Here is a 21,596-nt window from a genome sequence, read left to right as displayed (position 1 = left end):
ACGCCCATTTAATTGTCTAATCTTCCTTTTAAATAAATTCCTACACGGCAATCAAAGCATTGTGATCGCAGTCTTCAACTCCCAACCCTTAATTCAGTTTCTTTCCCTATGAGGAACTCCAAAAATATTACTAAAACCTTACCCTGGTTCAACTTCACCTCTGTACCAAATTTCAGGCTCATCGGTTAAGCGGTGTGGATTTGTATAAGGTGCATACAAACAAACAAACAAACCAACAAACATATATAGTCCAACTCATCTTTATATATTAGAAGATAAGCGGATAGAAACTTGGGAAAAATTAAAGATCGTGAAAATGAACGGGTGGAATTGATTTAGCAGCATTATCATCACATATCAAATTTCCTTTCATTAACAGATAACAAACATAAATTACGGTGATAAATGTCTTCATAAAATTAAAAAATAATGATGTTTGAAAAATTCGCACTTTTCGCATAATTTTCTAACTAAATTATAAGTCTAATGTTATTTTGGTTTCATCCTAAATTACATAAAAATCAGTTTCTGTACAAACTTTGTTCCCGAAGTTTTGAAGAAATTGCCATTCAAAAGGCCGTTGACCTGTACAAAGTATCTGAAAAACAAAACTATTGATGCGTTTTTCTTAGTTTGCATTTAGGGACTCACATGCATAGACGGGTTTAGTACAGCCGATTGACGAAAAGGGCTGATAAATCAACATATCTAATCAATCCAGTTTGAGAAAAATATGCTTTGATCACAAGGCACAAAGCATTTTGAATTAAACACAAAGTAAAAAAAATGGAAAATTAAAAGAAGGTTTTGAAACATTTTGTTTAATACAGTCGAATCTGGATAAGCGAGAGTCTAGAGAGACGAACTTTTTTCTCGCCCCGAGAGGTTGCTTATCCAGTTTTATTTTTATAGAGGTTCTGGAACAATCTTTTTTCCTTATAGAGGTTTTCTCGAATCCCATTCAAAATACCTTCTTGGAAAGTAATTGAAAATATTGTGACTGAACGAAGTATGAAAAACAATAATAGAGTGCCTTAGAAGATAACCCCGTCATTTAAAATTCGAAAAAAAAAATCAATGGTCTTTTCTGCTTATGATAAAAAATCGCCTTAAAATATTCTACAGTGAATCCCCGATTTTGTCACGTACCGATTATTTCTGCACCCGATTTTGTCTACCCCCGATTTCGTTGCTATATTTGATTTAATGTAAAAATACTCAGATTTAAAACTTCTCCATTTGGTATGGTTATAAATTGATATCGCATCAATTGACAACTTTTTTTTATAGAACACTAGCTGACCCGGCAAACTTTGCTGAGCCTGTATTTTTGAGATTTTTTTTTTTATATTTTAGCACTGTTCCTTAGTCAGCCTTCCTTTTGAGTGGATAAAAGCAAGTGGAAATTCTTGTGTCAGAAAAAAATCCAGAATTATAGTTCAATATACAAATAAGTTACGTTAACTTTTGGTTCACCCAAAATAATTTAGAAATTTTTTCTACGGGATTTTTCACGTAAAACAAGATTTTGTTGCATAATATCGATTCTACGTGAATTCTTTAGTAACCACAGTCTTTCAAGAACGCCCGGTGGTAAGTATTTTATTTATTTCCAAATCACTTGCGCATGAATTTCACGTAAATTCTAAGTGGATGACTCAAAATCCGTTTTGTCGCATCATTCGCAAATTTTTATAAGATAAGGGAGTTGGCAGTCAGTCAGCTGGTTTTGTTTGCTGCTGTGAAGATTTTTGAGGTGAAATTATTTCTCAATAATCAATTTTATTTATCTCATCATCTTTATTCACTACAGCGGTGTCTGTTTTGATGTTTAAAATTTAAAATGTACCCGAATATTGCGCGGAAGAAAGAAAATCAATTCTTCCAGACCAGTCGGAAAAAGCACCATTCAACAAGTTCCGGCACACCAAGAGTGAAATTCTGGAGAGCTGGAAAGCAAACTGAACAAGTTTTTCCGTTCTGGTGAGATTAATTTAAAATAATATCTTTGAAATCTGTTCGATGTGTTCTAATTTGATGATAATTTTTCAGGCAAGGTGACCGTTATTTAAAAGAGAGCTAAAAATGTTAACTGGGTCGAATTTATGATCCCGCAGGGACGCCCGGTAGGCTACACCACGACTCAAACAATATGAAAGGCAGAAGAATTTTTTCTCTCGTTCTGAATCTTCCCCGCAACAAGGAACAAGCTGTCTACAGACAAGGTAAATTGTTAATCACTTAAGTATTGAATTGTAATTGATTAATATTTTTCAATTTCTACAGGATCGTAAAAACCTAAGTGCGCCGTTAAACCACCCGGAATCATATTTATTTTATTCTAGATTATAATTCAAGTGATTTATCCAGTGATAGTGATTAAAGTAGTGGTGTGATTGATTGTAAAATAAAATTTATTTTTTTTTCTAAATTTTCTTATTATTATTGACAATACAACTAAAGGGAAAAGAAAAATTTAAATCGATCAATATTTCACACAGCTTCCACTGTCACATGAAGTTGAACTCACTAGGAATTCACGTAAGTTGTAGGTGATTTTCATCAAGCATCAATTCCTATAGGGGTGCGTTTACATAATCATCTCGTAGCATTTACGTGAAAATCAATTGGATAAAAATTATGTAGTTTTTCACGTAGCCGCTACGTGCAGATTATTTTGGGTGTAGCAAACATATTTTCTTCCGGTATCTTAAGAACGCTTAATCTATCAAGTTTAAATTTAGTTGAGCCATCATTCTATTCAAAAACTCCTATCTGATCAAGTATTTTAAAAATTGCTGAAGATTGATTTGAACAGAAAATGGATCTTTTTTGCTGGAGTTGTAATAAACTGAGTTTTTTTTTTATTTGTGTTTACCTATGTATTTAAATACATTGGATTGGAACCAGAACATTTTAAGAATAATGAAAATAAACTTAATTTTTAATTTTTTTTTTCATTATTTCAAATGACGTTTTTTCGGACTTTGTTATAAATACACTAATTGAATCTTATAGTGAATTGACAGAGCTGAGTTTTACAAATATTTAACAATTCAGGAAATGTCACTATTCATCTCATTTTACAGTAACACTTTTCTAATCAACATAATGTTTGAAAATGTCTTTAAAATTTGTGTCACCATTATCTTTTTTTCAATTTTCAGTTAGGGATTGGCAAATTAAATCAGGAAATTTAAAAAAAAAAAAGAATTTAAACTGTCATGTTTTTGGATTACTTTTCTCTTAGCATTTGAAACCTTAAATGGAGGCAAACCTATTTTGAAAATTTGGAATAAAAATTCAAAGCAATCACAAATTATTTAAAAGTTTAGTTTATGATCGTAAGATAAGAAACTGTTATCCAAACAGTTAAATTTAATTCTGAATTTTATTGTTAATTTATATCAATATTCTGAATTTGGTTTTATGAATCTGGATTTTCAGTTATATTTGAACGTAAATTTAAAAGCTGATTTTCTTTGATCTTGATTTTATTTTTGTTGATTATATTCTTAAACTCACTTGTGCTTGATCGATTGTTTTTTTTGGTCTGATCTGGTACGAAGCTTTTTTTTTTGTAGTTTTGTGTAATGGTTCAGGTTTTTCTCTATACTTAAATAAATGTTTCGAAATTTGAGGTGGCATGCTTTTTACTTTTTAGAATTTTGTAGCGGCCCACCACACTCCCCCACACCAAAAGGCTCAATTGAGCCCCCTGGTAATGGACGTTACTGTTCTCAGCACGTCTGGCAGCAAAACAAAGAAAAACGCGAACAAAATTTTAATCATGCTGAGAACATAAAAGTTTATGATTTACTGCGAGGAAATGTATGCTATAATTAAACAAAATTACGATAAGGATCTCAATGGAAGAAAATTTCCTTTCAAGAGATCCATACCTCAATGTTAATTTTTCATATTCTTTCAAGTTTGATGATATTTTTGATTACGATCCTTTTTTCTGACTTTTGAAACTGAGAGTTGGATCTAGTATCAAGTTAAAGTCCTATATAGCTAAACTTTGGAAAAGTTCCTTTTATCAATGTTTCCTGATCCTCCAATCCGTTCTTATGATAGTGATGCAATTTACTTGGAATCACAAAATTGATACCATTCAATTCTCAAACTGACTGGATAAATTCCTAACATCTTCTAAAAATCAACCAAAAATAAATAAATGTGATTTTTTAATTTATCAGTTATATCAAAACTCATCAAAAATGATTTGGTAATGGTAATGTTTTGAGTCTATCAAAAATTTTACATCCATATTGCTTGAGTTGGTAAAAGAATATGACTTTAAGAAAAAAATAACAGTGCACGAACAATCATCTAAGAAAATATTAGAATTGCCTTGATTCTGATGCAACAAAAAACAAATTCGTAAATATGCTTCTTACCGGCTAGTTGCAGCACCCCATAAGGACAATCATATCCAAGTATCCATTTTAATGGTGCCACGCGAAAAGTACACTGGCAATGAAAATGGGCGCCAAAACTTCCTATAGAGAGATGGATGAACATTAGTAAGCCTTGATTGCTTTTGGCGCCTTCTTACTCTGGGTGATTCGAATGCAAAAAAAAAATGGAAATTTGGTGCCATGACTTTTATTTGATACGAATAAGAACTAAAAATTAATTTTCAAATTTCACAAAAAACATTTTCGAAATTATCTCTCCGTTGTGTTTTTCTTCGCGTGAAGACAAACACAACAAAAAAAATCGCATGCAAATCGGATGATCCAGTGAAGAGTTTTGCGTGTTCGTACATTTCTGTCTCTCTCCCTGTTTTATATATATAGGTGATTATTATTAACATTTGAACAATAATAAAGTTGGTAGTAAATACAATCAAAACAATAGATATAACGGTAGAACATATCATTAATAGTTAAAAAAGATTGTGTAAAGACCCTTGGAGCCAAAGAGTTATTAAAGCGTAAAAGCTTATTTCGAGAAAACACACTTTCAAGTGGTTGCGTTATTCCAATATCAAAATATTTTTCGAAAATTCGTATTCGTAGCGCAAAAGTGTGTAAATAAAATAGTTAAAATCTAAAAAAAAAACACCCAAATAAGATTGAAAAATGATATATTTGTTTGCATGGCATTATAAACTTAAAATTGACCATTTTTGCTCGTATAGCTACCCCTTTGGCTCTAAGAGCTTGAGCTTCTACAAAGCAATTTCGCTCATGTGTGTTTGGTGTTTGGGTGTTAATAAAATTTTGTTAATTTCAAAACAACTGAATACTTCAAATTACAATTAGTTTCTTTCAAAAGAGAATTATTGGGTTGAATAGTAGCGGAAATTGAAGGAGAAGGATGCAGCCACCCAATATTTATGCAGATTCGATGAAGTATAATTAGTAAAAACTGATCAACATCATGACTGAAAAAAGTGTGCCCCTGACGATGAAAAAAAAAACAAGCATAAAGTAGAAATGTTTCTCACAAAAAAAACCGATTATTTTCTTGATAATTTTTACATGAATTATCATTAGATTACCTTTATTTCCTTATTAGAAAGTTTTTTGATCAAACGAATTGATTATTAAATAGGGGAGATAAGGGCATAACGAGCACCCGGGGTATACTAAGCACTTCTCTTTTCTACAAAAGTACGTATTTCCTTAAGGGGGAAATATTACGGTTTCCGTAGAGCTCTGCTGGCAAAACATGGTTTGCGGTGACAGGGATTACGGCGGCAGTTTTCATCTGAAATGAGTGAATCCGAGTGAAAATTTTGGAAAAATTGATTTTGGACAAAATGGCGGACATTTAAACATAAAAAGCGTTTTTTACCTAAAAGTTCGTCACTATTTTGACAATTTAAAAAAAAAATTAAGCAGAAAATTGCAAAGTACGTCAAAGACCGGGCAGGTTTTTCACAGCCGAAAGAATGTTCAAACTCTCCAAATATTGTTATCGGCGCCGAATTCGAGCTTCTTTAGTCTGTTCCTGAGCTTTTACCTCGGGTCGCTCTCCGTTCCTGCTTCGACTCGCCCGCAAAACATGCGCTACGGTGCGCTCTGGAGTTGGTTTACTCTTTTGGTCATAACTTCGTTATTTTTGAAGATATCGACTTGGATCCTGGACCAACATATTTTTGAGACCTCAAGCTTCAAGAAAATGCAAAATAAAAAAGTCGATTTTTCGAACCGCTACTCATATTTCCTCCCTTAAACAAATTTTCATGAGGATTTGTTTCGTACTATTTATAGTATTACATATTATAATTTTTGAGCACCACCAAATAAGCATTTATGACCTTTAAGTCATCTTGATCTAAAATGTACGCACTGCAACATGATTCACACATTGTTTCTCAATTTTCAGCAACATAAATTTTTTGATTTTTCACTTTAATCAATTTTAAAACGCGTTTTTACTTTAATTTGTTTACTCGGGGCGAACAGAGCACTATCAATCAGGGCACGATGAGCGTTTTCTGCCGTAGCAGCGAATTCAACTCGATAAAGTCAACTAAATAATAGAGCTACAACTTGACTTGTTTCATCTGATGATTTGGCCTATTGGTAAGGTGTTGGAAAGGTAATCAGTAGACTCAAGTTTGATTCCCGCTCGGAGTGATTTTTTTTTTTCAAATACCATTCGTGATTGATTTTTTTTTATTATTACATTATACGCCTAGTAGCATCATCCGCCAAACAAAGCACCAGAAACATAATGTATGATCGTGTGTGAATTGTTTGAATTCCACAAACAGACCTAGATTATTTTGGTTTGATGGATCTATGCCTCACCGTTGAGTGCAAAATGCATCGATCATGAACGGTAAATGAAAAAAAAAATCACCTCGATCAGGAATCGAACTCCAGTCTACTGATTACCTCTCCGACACCTTACCAATAGGCCAAATCGTCAGATGAAAGAAGTCAAGCTGTAGCTCTATTATTCAGTTGACTTCATTGAGTTGAACTCGCTGCTAGATTCCCCGGCAGAAAACGCTCAACGTACCCTGTTTAATGGTGCTTATACTGCCAGAATGGGGGTTCTCAGCCAATTAGGCAATAGACTATTTTAGTGTCTGAACACGAAACAGTGATGTTATTCACCTAAAGCTGTTCTCTATGGTTAAATAAGCGTTTTCCTTAAGGTGGCCATTATGCCCTTATCTCCCGTACAGCCTTTTGCAACTGTTCTATTGCAACTTCCTTATTGCCGAACAACCGGGCTCGGTTGATCTCGGATCAGCAGGCCAGCATATACTTAGTCTTGGACAAGGGTCTGAAGTTCCCATTTGATTTCAATGGTATTTTGGTACCAAAATGTCAGTGTGGTACTGAAATGTCAATTCTGATATTTTCGTCTCTTTCAGCCCCTTGGTCTTGGACGTTCATATTTATTATCAATCCATTTCTTCATCCTTTTTTGGGGTAGGTAGATTTTATCTACCGCCGCAGATAATCTGCCTATATCTATATCAATGTCGCCGACAAAGCAGATAGGTTGACAGGATCTGTTGAAAATCGTGCCCCGCATTTCGCCCACGGCTCGTCGAATAACACCTTCTAGCGCGATGTTGAACATCATGCAGGATAGACCATCACTTTGTCGAGCCCCCTGCGCGATTCGAATGAACTCGACAATTCACCCGAAATCCGCACACAGCACTGCGTTCCATCCATCGTCGCCTTGATCAGTCTGATCAGCTTCCCGGAAAAGCCGTTCTCGTCCATGATTTTCCATAGCTCGTTACGGTCGATCGTGTCGTATGCGGCTTTGAAGTCGATGAATAGATGGTGCGTAGGGACTTGGTGTTCCCGGCATTTTTGAAGGATTTGCCGTAATGTGAATATTTGGTCCGTCGTAGACCGTCCTTCCATGAAGCCGGTCTGATTACTTTCCACGAATCTGTTTACTTGTAAATTGCGTTAGGCGGCGGAGTAGGATTCGGTACAGCACTTCGTAGGCGGCATATGATGATATTTTTCCAGTAAGAAACTTTCGCTAACCAACGTCTGCAAAATTTAAGAAAACACTAAATTTACCAAACTAAAATTTACCTACTAAAAATTAATTCTCATTTTCCTTTTTCTTGCATCTGAATTCAACTTAATTAATTGAGAGTTAAATCAATACTAATTGAACTTTCATTTTTGAACAAAATTCATCCTAAATATGACATTGAAACAGCGACCAGAAAATCAATACCCGAGTGCCAGGTTGAAAAATTCGCCTCAATCTTCCACATCGATTGCCACCCATGACCCAGAGTAGTTTTGCCCGACAATCATCGCAGACATGATATGCACGTGATCAATAGACACAAAATCAGCAGAAAGGGCTGGTCCAGCATGAAGAAGAAAAGGAAAAAAAGAAGCCGAAACGATTGTTGATAGATATCTAATTTATGGGAAAACTCTTTGTTGTCTTCATTCCCGATTTTCCCCCAGCACGTCGTCGTCGTCGTCATTCAGCAGCGAGCGAGGATTCCCCAAGGAGTCTTTCATCCCCATCCCTCGCAGAGCAGTGTCACTCGTCTCAATCAGAATCATTGCAGTAGTGCGAACAGGAGATTGAAGAGGAAGCATCTGACTGGGGGTACAGAGTGTTGATACGTTGCAGCATAATGATGTCGGGATGTCATCCTGTCCTGTCGTTCGGTCGTCCTGCGTTTACCATCTAGGAGCATCCAGCAGCAGGTTTTTATTTCTCCTACGTGTGTAAAGTGACGAACTGAATGGACCCAGTGCAGTGCAATGAACGTGTTCATGTTCAATGGGCGTGTTGGATTGATGTCAGTCACTGTAAATGAGATATCTCACACCCGAATCCACTTCGGAAAAAAAGAATGACGATGAGTGCCGGGCAGGGTGGTTTGGGCCGTCTCAAAGTACCTGCGCTGAATGATGATGTTAGGTTGGAATTCAACAATTTTTGCCAAAATATGCATGAGGCCCTTAGAGCCAAAGGGATATTAGTATAAAAATGGATCGATTTTCAGATAATCATGCCGAAGGATTCTTTATGTGGAAACTGTATTGATGATTTTTTTTTAATTTTTAGATATTTATTTACATATTTTTACATTCGAAAAAAAAAAAATACAAATGTACCAACTTTATAGCGCTCCAACAGTCGCTAACCTGATTCGAGATATACCCGATCAGAGGAGCATATCAAAATAATAACTCAAACGTATCTCACCAATATATTTACATCTGATTCAGTTATAATTAAGTACTCCAAATTTTCGATTTTAAGTTTCTCTAATCTGAATTATATCTTATTCTGATTGACAAACTTGAATGGGGTTGAGGTCATATTCAAGGATCAAGATTTTTTTCGGATTGTCCTAAAATAAAATGATTATATCTTATTTTGATATACGTACAACTTTTTCTGAAACACGGACATCGAAGTCAACGGCTCAAACCTTACATTAACGAGTTTCGCTCAACAGATTCATAAAATTGAATCAAAATTTTGGGAAACCAAAAATGGGGCATGGTTTTATCAAATAATGTGGTTTATTGACCTTCCACTAGAAAATTTTCTCGAAGCACTCATATCTTGATAAGTTATAATTTTGATAAAATTTGTTCTGTTCAATATCAAACTGTGCTATCTGAACCAGATATAATCTTGATAGGAGCATATCAAAAACTGATATAATTTAGCTATGATCGTATAGATTTTTTGATATATTTTAACATCCTACGAGTACTGAATTATAACTCATTTAGTAAGTAGATAAAAACGCAATCAATCCAAACATCTAAAATACCGTGAACTGGGGGAACTTTGATCAGCGGGGTAACTTTGATCAACGTGAAATTTTTGCAGATAATCATCATTAACTAAGTATAAAGTTAAAATATCTGAAATCTGTTTGCTACGTTTGAAAACATGTAAATTGAGTTACAAATAAGCTAATTCTTGTTTTTATTAGGAGATTTTTTATATTACTTAAAATATAATTTTGAAATCTTGAAATATCGGCTTTTTAAAGCCTCACAAACAAACATTTCTCCTAATCAAGTTTAAACATTTAGGAGCAAAGGGGTTGTTTAATGTGAAAGTTTAACTGTTTTTCTTGGTTAAGGTTAAGTTTAAGTGTTATTTTTATGGTCATTTGATGATAATTCTTGGATATTGAAACAAAAACGGTCTTTTTCCCTGAAAAAGCCCGTATAGAAAAAATGACTAAAAACCCTTTCAAATGGTAAAGTTTGGAGAAAAAAAGAAGATGGGAACTGTGCGAGGCCTTATGGAACTGCATGAAGGTAAAAGTTTATTTGTTTTTGAGGCCAACAAATATTGAGAAATGTTCATAATTTTTGCCCCTAAATGCATCAACATTCTCCATCTTTTGAGTATATTTGATTTTTAAAGAAAACGTTTAAAAATTCTTTTAAGTCCAAACAAAAAATTACTGTTATCGATGTTTTGAGCCATCTGTGCTAAATGGCATCAAAACAATAAATTTGAAGATGTTGAGATACCTAAAAACCATGGTCATCGAAGTTACCCCGAAACTCGAAATCTGGTTTTGTAACAAACATTCAATTATAACCACCAATGACGTTTGAATTTACTGCAATCAGTGATCATGTTTAATACTCCGCACCTCAGTAAGGGTTTTAAAACTTTTAGGTATTACGAAAAGGCAACCCCTTTCAAAATATTCAAAAAAGAATGAAAAAAGTGATCAAAGTTCCCCCAGTGTACGGTACCGATCGAAATAGCAACGCCCGGTGGGTTTGGTCACAAAATAAACTTTTATGTACTAAGGGGTATAAGGGCTCCCAGGGCCTCATATGTATTACTTTACATTTACTAGTCACTTGTTTGTACAGACCCTGTTCGATGTTGTCAATACGCCTGAACATTTTTTGTTGCTAAAATCGAACGATTTCTATCCTCAACTGTCTTTTTTCACTTATTACTGCAAAATAGTCATTACTGTTATCATTAACATTATGTTTAGTAAATTTTGGAACATTTTAAGATATTTTTTTTATCATGTTTTTTTATGCATTTAACAATTTTACATTTTACTTGTTTTGTTCATAATGTTTGATTCTTCAACATTTTTTAGTTATACTTGGTCATTATCAGTTTTTTTAGTCTTATTAGTCATTATTAGTCTAATTGTTTTCAAACTATATGAAATTTCTACCAATCCATATTCCTAATTTTCAGATTTTGACTCAAATTAACTAAAAAAAAGTTCGACTTCAACAACTCTCAAAGTATTGCAATATGATTTTAGTTTGTTTTGATTCGATCAACATGATAGCCCAGAATTCCCGGCAATTTTAGAAAATCTTCAAAATTTTGAATTGAATTATTGAAACAACAGATCATGAAGAAAAAATTGAAAACGAATAATCAAAAATTTTATTGTAGAATATCTTAAATTTTACAATTTGTGAAGTAAAACAGAAACGTGACACATCGTGACTGATTTATGAATTCATATTTTCACTTCAAAATCTGTATAGGTAACTTTGCTTTTCAAAAATACATTATCCTTATTTGAACGCACATGTATTTAAATTGTCTGCTGAGGTTTAAAAACAGATCTATTTAATCAAAATTTCTACCACCAATAAAGGCTTAATAAATATGTAGTTCCAAATCAACCCAACGATATTCTCCCTCAAACGACGGCTCGAAAATTCCATAGAGATTAAATTAACGATTTTAAAATGAACACGACTTTTGATAATAGACAACAAATCTGAACATTCCTGACGTCCTACCTCGGAGAGTTCTTCCATACTTGGTACAGATTGCTTCCAGACATAGGGGAAAGACACCCTTCTTCTGTAGGGAATTTTCGCTATATTTTCCCACATTTCCTTATTCTCAAAAATCAACTTCGGTTGGTAGCACCCACTCCATATTTTTGGAAAGGCACATTCTCCCCTCTTGTTTTGAATAACCACCTTACTCTTGGTTGATGAAGTGATTTTCAAAACGCGTCTTTTAACAGCATTATAATTGTCTATTGTGGGTATAATGATGTACAAGCCTGTTTTTTCTTGCTGGAAAGAATTGAATGGAGATAAACTCCGGCTTAGGAAACTTCCAAAGAAAATTCCCCTACAAAGACGGCGCTTATCATTCGCCTCCAACACAGGACAATGATTTTCGACTTTGGCCTCGGTCCAGCGAGAAAGAATTTTAGCAAGTTTAATACAATTTCTGCGGGAGGACTGCTGTCGAACTACAAAACTGGTACTAAAATCGCGGATTAAGGACCCTCGCGGCGGTTCTTCATTAGACCAAATCTTATCAGCCTTTTCGCCTGAATTCACGCTTCGCGGAACTTTGCCTCCTCCCTCGAGTTGTTAGAGTGACTGTGCGTGAAAACAGTCACTATGGGCACAAGGAGACCATCCACCGTGAATAATTAATTCAATTGCAATGATACACTTAGCATAATGCTGTCAAATCTGCTGCTGTGTAATTTATGATCCTGGACCTGGATAAAGATGGTGGGCGGTGATGCGTCCTTTTGGTCTGGCTTTTTTTGGAAATTGGTTTGACACGGTGTGGTTGAGTTCGTTCCTGTACGGTCTGGCTTCGAAGACTGTTTGAAATTTTGATTTAAGAAAGGATTTCCAATTCTTGAATGAAATTTAAGAAGGTTTCCAAAGTGTTTAAACATTATTATCAATTGTAATTAAACTATGCTAGAATTAACAGCCCACTATGTAGGTATGCCGTGACTATGATTCAATCTCATGTCCGCTGGCTTAGAAGGCTTAGATGACTTGAAAGCTATCCTCTAGACCACGGTCGGTGGCCAGTTTTCCAAGATTGTAGTGTTCCTGAAACGTGCATCTTTGAATGTCCTTCGACAAATACGATCGCTTAATAGCTTAGAATGCAATGAAAATAAGTCTTGGCTTTAAAATTGTGGCTTATTAGAGATGAACCCTTCAAACTATTGATTGAAAGGCTCCTAAGTGTGACCCTCGTTCCAAATTTTGACGTCTGGTTTAAAACACGCGCCTCACCCCTACAATAACGGGGCATATGAAATTCTAAAAATGCGATTTCAGCGACTAGGCTTCGCTGTCACGAACTTCTGGGTCTGCCTCTCCGTCGATGGCCCCCTGAATTCCATTCAAGTGCCTCTCTGCAAATCTCGTTTTCATCTCTTCGCAGCGTGTGCCCAATCCATCTCTCGAATCTCGATTTCTAGCGCCCTTTGATGACACCAGCGATGTAGTTCCGAATTTGAGACCAATTGCCAGGCCACCAAGCGCGTATAATATTCCGCAGGCAGTGATTCACAAATACTTGCAGTTTTCGCATATGCGCACAAAGTTTCGCACCCGTACAACAATACGGATTTAACGTTTGAGTTGAAGATTCGGCTTTTTGTTCGTAGAGACATCTGGAATGACCGTCAGATGTTCCGAAGACTCGCAAACGCAAATCGTGCCTTTCTGATGAAGGTTTTTTAGTTCAACCAACAAAGGAAGGATTTTCTATGTTGATTTCCATCGACTTGGTCTTTCCGACATTGATTTTGAAACCTGCAGCCTTTGAGTTTTCGGTGAGGTCCTCGAGTTTGCTCTGTATATCTGGTCGTCTTTTGGCGAGCAAAACAATTTTATTTGCCAGGTCAAGGTCGTTCAGCTGCTCCATTGTTGAACGGTTCTGCGGCAATCCTCGGGTTTATCTACAGTCAGGATCTCATCCATTTCGATGAGAAAAAGCAGCGGTGATAAAATACATTCTTGTCTCACTCTAGCAGTTACCGGGATAGGATCGGACAAGACACCGTCGTGCAGAACCTTGCACGAAAATGCCTTGTACTGTGCTTCGATGAGATGGACTAGTTTCTCTGCGATTCCTCGTCGTCTAAATGCAGCCTAAATGTTTTCGTGGTTCAGTCGGTCAAATGCTTTTTCGAAATCAACGAATACCAGCAAAAGAGAGTCCTGGGATTCGTTGATTTGTTCCAGTATTATTCGACGCGTTGTGATGTGGTCGATGATGTTTTTTTTTATTTATTTATTCACGGTTTTTTGGCAGTTAGATTAGTCTGAAGACTGTTGTCAACTGCTCATGCCAGTGGTTTTACAGATGTGTACGTGAAAACACTTTTCCTTTGCTTTCATCCGGGGGATGCTCTGGCTTACCGGCTAGTGTCTACATTTCACATTTCTACTCTGCTACATGGAATAGGGTTGGATAGGATAGGACAATGGGAGGGTATAAGGATTGCAAAGCTCAAGGATAATTTCCTATCCTTTTTCTCCCAAGAGTCCATGAAAGTAGATTTTACCGCGCCTAAGTCGCGTTGCTTCTGAAGAATGTCTTGGGAGTGCTAAGCAAGAATTAACCCTCATCCGCATTAGATTTCATTACCCTAATCAGCACTTGTGGTGTCAATTTGACACCACAAGCTCAAATCGTTATAACTTTTGGCGTGTTGGACCGATTTAAACAAAACTTACATCAAAAGAAACCTTGTAATGTCAGTAAAATATGTTTAGAACATTATATACAGCTAAAGTTACAAGTTTTCTCGTTATTCAGCATGAAAGAAAAAAAAATCCCAAAAAACATGCCTCACGAAAACTGCTGTAGTTCATATGTTCCAGGTCCAAAAAAATATTTGCCTTATGCATATGAAAACTGAAGTTAATGCCTACACACTATTAATTTTTTGGTGTAAATTTATGTCAAATTGGATGCACAAAATTGAAGCATCACTTTTGACCTAAAATTACACCAATAAAAACAGAAACGCTTGAAGCCATAAATTCTTTGACATAAATTAAATGTCATTTTTGATATAACATTATATCATCGATGATGTAAATTTAGATCTAAGTGGATGCACAAAAGGAAAGCATCTTTTTTGACATAAATTTAGATTGTCTCGAAAATAACGTAGGGTTCTGTTAAATTTAGATGACAGAAGCTTTCGGAACCATAAATTTTTAGAGAAAACAATTTGCATGGACATAAATTTTAGTTAAGAAAATGAAATTGATATGTCATTTGATATTTTTAGCCAGAGGTATATTTGCTAAGCCGTAAATTTTGATAGGTGTAATTTGAACCATTGTGATATTTTTTTTTAGAGAACATTAATTTCTGTGTATATTTATAACACGCACGATATTATCGTTTATTAATTGTATATTGGGAAGAAAATAATAACTTACATGCTATGAAAAATATTTAACATTATAAATCACACTTCATCAGGATAATAAAGTACACTAGCGACGAATATGTCCCCAGTGGATTCATGTCATAGTTGAACTGTTGGAGAAAAAAAATCGACAAACAAGGAAATTTAAAAAATACATTTAAAAAAATTTAAAATGATTTGAAAGTAACAATATAAATACTAATAATGTTTCGCAAGTGATTTTTTTTTCGTTTTAATTACTATACCAAATTTTAATTATTAATTGCATTCCGTGAATTGAAAATGAGGTTGCGAGTTTTGCCAATTAAACTTTTCAATTTCACTTTCAGTTTTAAATAATAAATTAATAATAAAAAATTAGTATCAAAATGTAACATCAGAAATCAGAATCAATCCATTATCAGATCTATTGAAAATAAAACTTTAATTTCAGAGTGATTTAAAAAAAGAATTCGAATTGAGTGATTGAGAGTAAAAATCAAATTAGCATCAAAACTCAGTATAGCCATGCATGATCACAATCAGATTTTTAAAGAAGAACTTGAAACAAGATTTCGAAATGAGAATATCGATTCATGTTACAGTTACCACTAAAAAATAAAGAATAAGATCAAAGTGAAGTTTAAACACAATATTCGTAAAAAAATTGGAAGATTACAATTGGTTTTTTAAAATGACCTGTTATCTACAGAATTCATAGTCATGAATATCTCATGCTCTATACGTGAATGATATTCATACTACTTGCGATGTTAATAATATCACCTTCACTTATGCAACTACTGAAATTCATAAAGGCAATGGCATGTATCGTGCATTGAAACGCCTGAAGATATACGACTCATATGAAATCTATAAATGCTTTTATCTGTGCTAATTTTCCGAGCAGTTCTACCAGGCGTTAGTTGAATTTCGATAAACGACATGGATCGGACAGCACAGATAATGAAAAGAATCTCGTCTCATGCCATGAACAATGATGAACAATATTGATGATATGACCAACTCAATCAACTCATGGTAAAACTGTTGGTATAACTGCTCGGAAAATGAGCTCAGATAAAAGCATTTATAGAATTCATTAGAGTTGTCAATGCAGGCGTTTCCATGCACGATACATGCTAGTTTAAATATGAGTTTCAGTAGTTGCATAAGTGAAGGTGATCTTATTAACATCGTTAGTAGTATGAATATGTTTCAAGTGTAAAGATTTATGGCTACGAATACAGGTCATATAAAAAATACCAATTGCATGTAAACCACCAATATTCCTTACTTAACTACGAAAACTCATTACAATTTCAAAGTTTTTGAAAAAGTTCCCACTCACATTTAAAAAAAATGCAATTCATTTAGAAATTTACAATAACTGGTACCTAATTGTTATAGTTTTTAATTCGATCATTTGATTTATGATTACATAATTCAGTAGTTTATTCGTAAGTATAAATTGCGTGAACCGGTTGAGATGTTTGAATCGTATAGTAGCTCTCAATACTATTTTAACTGCATACTTAAAAGATTGTTCACACATTTACTTGTTAATCAATGACAAATACTTACTTACTAGGTTAAGTTATCTCGCCGTTCGAAGAGGACACTTTTCTATGCCTTAAATATACAACTAAGGTACGGAAGCCAGCGAGTCACGAATACAGTGAAGCACAGGGTATTCCCGATAGTGTTACGCTAGACTGCTTGATCCGAAGCAGAAATAGGATGTTAGTGCTGTCCCTTCTCTTACACTTGGCGGAAGCTTTCTTCACCTCTGCTTCTTCCATATGATTCTAGCCAGCGAGTGTCGGCGGCTTTATCCAGTATGAATTTCCGCTCATTCAGTAAAATGATAGCTTTTCTCAGTTTTGCCTCGAATTCTCTGAAGAAGAAAGCTATCGCGTTGTTCCGGGAAAATATCCGATGCTCAGCTGTGAAGTAATGTTTTTAAGATCCTCGTATTCTGGAACGTGGTGGCTACAAAAAGAAACAATTTAAGATGAATTTTTCCGAACCAGCACGTCATCGTTCAAGAACAAATCACATCTTATGAAGTTTTTTAAAAAGCGTACATAGAAACTTACGTAAAATTTCTTGAATTTTGTTTTTGTTAGTTTCCGGATGCCACCATACGAAGAATATGCATAAGTATCTCGTTTCCAGACAAAATACGCACCATGGTGATACTTGCATGTCTGGCCATGAACAGCAAGCGATGATCGATGAACGGTCCTGAACCGCAACAGGTCTCCGAGCTTTGCAGGAAGCTAACATTCTCAAGCCACTCACTTTTTAGGCACAGTTGTCGTTCATCAACTGACGGAGATACGGTATTTCCCGGATTAGAGCTGGTCTTTTCAGCCTACTTTCACCAGGGGCAGGATATAGACAAGTTTTATTCTTTATCGGTTCTTTGACTACGCGGCGCGATTGTAAACAAACTTTCAGGATAGAAAAAACATCGACAGCGAAATCGATGAGTTTTTGACTGCGTTTTCTCACGCTCATTTAATTTTAGATTGAAAGTGATGTAAAATTAGACTATTCTGGATAGGTTCTTGGGGTTTTACCAGTTTGCGTGATATTTGTGTTCGAATTGATGTAAAATTATATCTTTTCTTGATTAGATCGAAATTCCATTAGGTGTTTAAGCGTTTCTGGCACGTTTAAAATTATAAAATTTTTGGTGTGTACATCATGAAGACAAGAAATATTTTTTTAAATTTTTTTTAACGAAATGGTCACAAAAAGTTCAAAAAAGTGGTCTAAAAAACCTACTTTTCATTCGATTGCTAGTAAATACTGTTTGAGCGATGGTAGAGTTTTGAAAAAAATATGACAACAAACTTTATTAAAATTCTAACATTTTGCTGTCTTTAGATTTTCGATGCAACAAAAATTGAATTTACTGGAATTTTTCAAAGTTCACTACTTTGCGCAATTTTTTTACAAATTGAAATTCTATCTGTTTTTGTGGTCCACCGTCAGCTTGTACCCGGATTTTCAGTGCTTTTACTTTGTTTGGACCAATCAAAAGTATATTCATTGGAAAGCTAATTTAATCTACATTCTAGTGAGGTGCAACAAATCACGCTGTGAGATTTCACAAAAATATGAAAATTATAAACGTAAAATCATTCCGGAATTCCTAGAACTACAAGCAGCCGTCCAGCGAAACGTGTTTGTTTGCTCTCCGAGTAGGTACGGTGGGTGGTGATTTGGGCCGAGAGCGAAGCCGACAGACGAAATAATGATGCGTGTCGTACGTTTCTTGGTTGGAAATTTTCTATTGATAGTAGGTAGTTCACGTTTGCTTGTCACGACACGCATCATTATTTCGTCTGTCGGCTTCGCTCTCGGCCCAAATCACCACCCACCGTACCTAATCGGAGAGCAAACAAACACGTTTCGCTGGACGGCTGCTTGTAGTTCTAGGAATTCCGGAATGATTTTACGTTTATAATTTTCATATTTTTGTGAAATCTCACAGCGTGATTTGTTGCACCTCACTAGAATGTGGATTAAATTTTAATAAAGTTTGTTGTCATATTTTTTTCAAAACTCTACCATCGCTCAAACAGTATTTACTAGCAATCGAATGAAAAGTAGGTTTTTTAGACCACTTTTTTGAACTTTTTGTGACCATTTCGTTAAAAAAAATTTAAAAAAATATTTCTTGTCTTCATGATGTAGGCATTAACTTCAGTTTTCATATGCATAAGGCAAATATTTTTTTGGACCTGGAACATATGAACTACAGCAGTTTTCGTGAGGCATGTTTTTTGGGATTTTTTTTCTTTCATGCTGAATAACGAGAAAACTTGTAACTTTAGCTGTATATAATGTTCTAAACATATTTTACTGACATTACAAGGTTTCTTTTGATGTAAGTTTTATTTGAAGTTTATAATAATTCAAACGACTTAAATAGATTTTACTTTTGTGGTGTCAAAATGACACCAAAAGTCGGAAAAGGGAGTTTTTTTGTCCAGACTTCCAGGGTTCGTCCATAAAAAAAGTAAAGATGCAATATTGAAGAACTTTTGAATTCATTTAGGGTCCCCGAAGAAATTTTTGTATTTTGAAGCTTCTGAAAAAAGTTACAAGCCTTCAAACTTGCAATGGTGTCAAAATGACACCCTAATGCGGATGAGGGTTAAAAAGTTTTTTCGGTGAAGCAAAGAGGCATCGAACTCCCCGACTAACCATCCTATCTTTGTACCGTAAGGCTTCGTCAAGGTGGGTTGATATCTCTAGGTGGGTTGAGAAGATATGACTTCAGAGTTTTCTTAAATGTATCTAAATTTCTGGCATTTTTTATTTCTATTGGAAGTGTATTGAAGAGATTTAATCCACGATGTACTAGGCTGTTTTGCGCAAATTGTGTCCTTGTTCCCCCCAATAAAAAAAATCATATTTCCCGCGCTTCTCGTGTTCCTAGCGTGGATGTTATTAATGTGAATCAGTTCGATGTTTGACTTTAAAAGTTTCCTTGATATTTTATAGAAAAAAGTTAGCGTTTCAATTTTATTTAGCATTTCCAGAGGGAGTATTCTGGTACTGTATACTCCCTCTGGAAATGCTTAATAAATTTGAATCGCTAACTTTTTTCTATAAAATATCAAAGAAACTTCGTCCGGATCAGAATCTAGCTTGTTGCCGTCGAAGGGAAGCGTCAATTTTTTCCTGGATCCTGTTTAGGATCACTTTGCAGAGTCCTACTTTCAGGGTCTCGCCAGTTTCCGCATTTTCTCAACCACGCTGTTCAGTTGACTGTAAAACTGTGTACTGGATTTTCTAATTACTGACTGCATGTGGCTGAAGTGAAAGGGCTTTAAAATCGACTCCGCACAAGTGAAAGGATGGCCACAACAAGATAATATAGAATATTCATTTCGCATGTATTTAATGGATCATAGCAAAGGAAAAACTCACATGTTCGGTCACCATCTGACGTACGCCGCACGAGATGTTCTGCTTTTTCTTGACGGTTTCACTACTTCCACGCCATTATCCCTCGACCGCCGGGTTGTTGATTGTGATGGTGAGTGGATGTTTACCAGCACGCTCGGGCACCGGACATCCAAAACCTACTGGTGTTGCACTGACAAGGGCGAGACGATTAACGCCGCCTGACGCTATGGTGCTCGTATGGAATCGTATTCATGGCTGACGAATCGTCGATGGTCGGTTGTCGCTTCGCTGTACACCACGCAAGAGTCCGAACAGCGGACTCCCGGATCCAACAGGCAATCTAACGGCTTTGCTCCGTGTATCCTTTTGCTGAGATATGGCGTGGCCGAAAACACAGGATGTGGTTGAAGTGAGCCCGTGTTCTCGAGGCACGACAGGCTTTGCAGGATGCTGAATACAATGTGCTGGCGGCCGTATGGATGGCCAATGAAGACGCAGAGGCGCCTCTTGTCCGGAAAGCCTACTTCCTTTCTTTTTTTCAGCGAACTCGCCCGCGCGCTACTTTCTGGAATCCTGGATCCCCGAACGGTCTTCCTCGTCTGATGATTTCGCTTTGAACCGCTAATACGTCCAACAACGTATGCTTTTCGCCGATACCACCAGTGAAAGCTAGGAAAAAGCAGAAAACCAGAAAGGACCTGAGGACATAACCTTATTAGTTACGAGTTCTAAATTTTGCTTGCTGGACGCTTTTGGCTTACCCGTTGCAGGGGCTGTTGTGCACACGGGATCCTGCCTTTTCCAAGGCGTTACGCTGGCGATGTTGGGGGGGAGCCTAAATTATGAGAGCGCAACATGTATTTGCTGTACATAATCTCATTGCTTTTTGAGGTTAACTCACCGCTTATGTTGGCGTTGCTTGCGCCCCGTATGTGGCTTGCTGCCCTTTTCTCGCTGGTTGGATTTCGATGCGATGGACTCCTACCTCGATTTCTCGAGCTTCCGTTTGAACACGGCGGAACAACCTGTCAAAGGTGCAGGAACATGTTAACGCGTTGTTGAAAAAAAGGTATTTTGTTGACCTACCAGCAGCCACTGTGTAACGGTCGTTGAGTAGTTCCGTAGATCTGGTACCTCTTCAGCAATGTTTGCTGTTACCGCCAACCTGGTTGACCACGCTGATCCGTTCGGGTTCCGGTTCGGGTCCCACTTATGCCGTGTTTCGCACCACCAACTAAATCCACGGTTGAAAAAGCGCGAGTCACGCCATACTCTTTTCTCATTTTTTCCTCCACTGAACGAAATTTCATTTTCATTTTCTTATGTTTTCCTTTTGACATGTACGTCGAACGAGGGGTTTCACGAACTTACTGGAAACCGCCCACACCGAGGCTAAAAGTGTGGTAGGTGCTTTTGCTGATAAAAATTCATACTTAAATACATGCATCATAATAAATAACGGTTACAGTTACAACTGCTCTTTCTCCTGCCAATCAGCAACGTCAGTTGGTGCATAAAACTGGACCAT

General features: G+C 36.0%; 1 long non-coding RNA gene across 1 annotated transcript; it reads right to left on the bottom strand.

The window, feature by feature from the left end:
* Window positions 1-5,591: 5,591 nt before the first annotated feature.
* On the bottom strand, window positions 5,592-20,904 carry LOC129743848 (uncharacterized). Its single transcript, XR_008736702.1, has 3 exons — window positions 20,830-20,904; window positions 20,090-20,766; window positions 5,592-5,721 (listed from the first exon to the last, which is right to left on the bottom strand). It is a non-coding gene; the product is annotated as an uncharacterized LOC129743848 (long non-coding RNA).
* Window positions 20,905-21,596: the final 692 nt, after the last annotated feature.

This window comes from Uranotaenia lowii, chromosome 2, assembly GCF_029784155.1.
Source record: "Uranotaenia lowii strain MFRU-FL chromosome 2, ASM2978415v1, whole genome shotgun sequence".
NCBI lineage: Eukaryota > Metazoa > Arthropoda > Insecta > Diptera > Culicidae > Uranotaenia > Uranotaenia lowii.
Note: the sequence above shows the minus strand (reverse complement) of the source record. Positions and strands in the feature narration are given on the sequence as shown.